The sequence below is a fragment of the Salvelinus sp. IW2-2015 genome, unplaced genomic scaffold (assembly GCF_002910315.2).
Source record: "Salvelinus sp. IW2-2015 unplaced genomic scaffold, ASM291031v2 Un_scaffold1081, whole genome shotgun sequence".
NCBI lineage: Eukaryota > Metazoa > Chordata > Actinopteri > Salmoniformes > Salmonidae > Salvelinus > Salvelinus sp. IW2-2015.
This window is the reverse complement of record NW_019942720.1, coordinates 349645-352198: the sequence shown is the minus strand read 5'-3', so window position 1 is coordinate 352198 and position 2554 is coordinate 349645. Positions and strand designations below refer to the sequence as shown.

General features: G+C 44.1%; 1 pseudogene; it reads left to right on the top strand.

Annotated features, from left to right (window-relative positions):
* The first annotated feature begins 242 nt into the window (after nucleotides 1-242).
* The window catches only part of LOC112069691 (roundabout homolog 1-like), a 123222-nt pseudogene continuing 120910 nt past the window's right edge, over nucleotides 243-2554 (top strand).

Sequence of the window (2554 nt, the reverse complement as noted above, 5' to 3'; positions counted from 1 at the left end):
GGTACACACACCCCCAACGTACACACACACAAACCCCCAATGTACACACACACACACACACACAACACATACACGCACATACAACATACACACACCTACACACACACACCTACACACACCTTACACACCACACCTCAGTTCTAATAAAGGGATCTGTTACAGGCCTGGGGGTGGGGTCCGGAGTCTGCCGACTTGTGGGCTGAGGTGTGTAACCCTTAAACCCTTAAGTCCCCTTGGGACAGGCAGATCAGTGGGTCCCCTTCTATTGTGTGCTGCTACTCTGACTGGCATGCTGTCAAGAGAGGGCTGGGGCCTGACAAGGACCTGAGAGGGGCCGGGCTGCCTCACCCAGTGCCCGAGAACAAAGCACCTCCCCTGGCCTGTAATCAAAGCCCTGGAATAACAGCCATCACACTCACCTGGTCCTGGACACAAAACACAACTTTTAGAGTGTGTGTGTGGTATTCGTTTGTTTCTTCTTGTAGGCTTTGTAGGTTTGAGGAAATTATTTTTGGCCAGGCTAGCCCTGAGCAGGAGGAACAGACATTCTTGATAAAGCCATACAAACCACAGGTGGAGATGAGAATAGACATAGAATGGCTGACAGGTACCGCAGGCAGTTGTGGAAAAAGTATGAATTGTCATTACTTCATTAAAAGTAATAATAATACCTTAATAGAAAATGACTCAAGTAAAAGTGAAAGTCACCCAGTAAATTACTCCTTGAGAAAAGAAGTATAAAACATTTGTTTTAAATTAACTTAGTATCAAAAGTAAAAGTATGAATAATTTTCAATTTCTTATATTAAAACAAAACAGACAGTAATAGTATCTACTTATAGCCAGGGGCACACTCCAACACTCAGACATCATTTACAAACGAAGCATCTGTATATAGTGAGTCTGCTAGACAGAGTACTTTTGGGTATCAGGAAAATGTATGGAGCAAAAGATATATTATACTTGTATTAACTTGGATGAGTAACTAAAAGTAAAACTAAATAGCAAAGTAAAGTACAGCCACTACTTAAGTAGTACTTTAAAGTATTTTTACTTTAAGTACTTACACTGCTGGCTGCAGTTAGTACAGTAGTACAGTACTTTGGTTTCCTATCACTTGGACCACAGGACATACATGGTCACTAAGATTAATTTGTGAGTATTTATACTCCCATCAAACATGACAGATTAAGTTTTATTGAACTCTGAATGCCTTTGGTCATGGTTGTGGTAAAACTCATAACTCCATGTGGTGAGGAAATACAATGCTTTTAAACTGACGAGAATGATTGCAATGGTTAGAAGTGGTGTTTTGTGTTCCCTCTGACACCTCATGGCCCTCTGTCTCTGGTTGATTACAGTGGTCTCCTCTGTCCTCTCAAGTCTAACCTCTCATCTCTCTCTTTTCTCCCGTTCCTCAGATCCGGGAGGAAAGCTGATGATAACCAATGCCAGAAAAAGCGATGCTGGGAGTATGTGTGTGTCGGGACACAACATGGTGGGAGAGAGGAGAGTGAGATTGCTGAGCTGACTGTGCTCGGTAAGTAACCTTCCTCATACACACACACTCACACCCTCTTATTTATCCCCCCACCACACACACCTTCTCTCTCTCTTCTCTCTCTCTCTCTCTCTCTCTCTCTCTCTCTCTCTCTCTCTCTCTCTCTCTCTCTCTCTCTCTCTCTCTCCTCTCTCTCTCTCTCTCATATCTCCTCGTGCTGGATGTGCCTTTTTGGGTGGGGATAGTAGGGGTGAGGGTGGTGCTGGTGGAGTTTGTCTTGTGGGAGGGCATGTCACTGGTGGTGTCCTTCTCTCTCTCTGCTCTCTCCTTAATGGTCTGAAAGTCTGTTTCAAACAGCCTAATGTTTCCTTGCACCATGACAGTCCCAGTCTTGTAGAGGTTGGTGCTGTCAGGGTCGTCTGTCTCTTTGATTTTCAGCTTCCACCCATTACAGATTCCCTCTTTCTTTATGGATGGGTAGTGAGAGCAGACTGCTGAGCGCCATGCATTTGGCTGGTCAGTGAGGAAGATGAGATTACTCAAGTCACTTTTTGTAGAGGTCTGCAAAAAGGGTTTCTGGCCTCCCCTTTAGTAGTTTCTGTTTAAAAGCTTTCCTCATTGTGTCATTTTTGGCCTCTTTAGGGTAGAGAATGGATTCAGCGTTGAGGGGGAGTGGGGACATGGTGCCTGTGGGCTCTGCTACTGCTGCTGCGCTGTTCTGCTGCCCCTGTTGTCATAGCAACCGATTTGTTTGTCTGCTGCTGTTGCTAGCTGGCGCTAATTTAGTTCAAAAACCAGCGAAAAGAGTGACAAATCCTCACACAAAAAAAACAGAAGATATGTTTAAAGTTAGTCCGTGCTCCTTTTTGGTTTACTCACTCAGTTTGGTCATTTGATGTAGTTGTATTAACTCCCCTTGCTATGTTTGTTCTAGCTCGTTTCTTCTKGCTAKCTTGTTAGTCTGCTGGCTAGGTCTTTGTTGTGTAGCTAGCTAGCTAGAGTCAAAACGTCTTAWCTTGAGGCGCAAAGTTACTTTTCTTTCTATTCTGAATG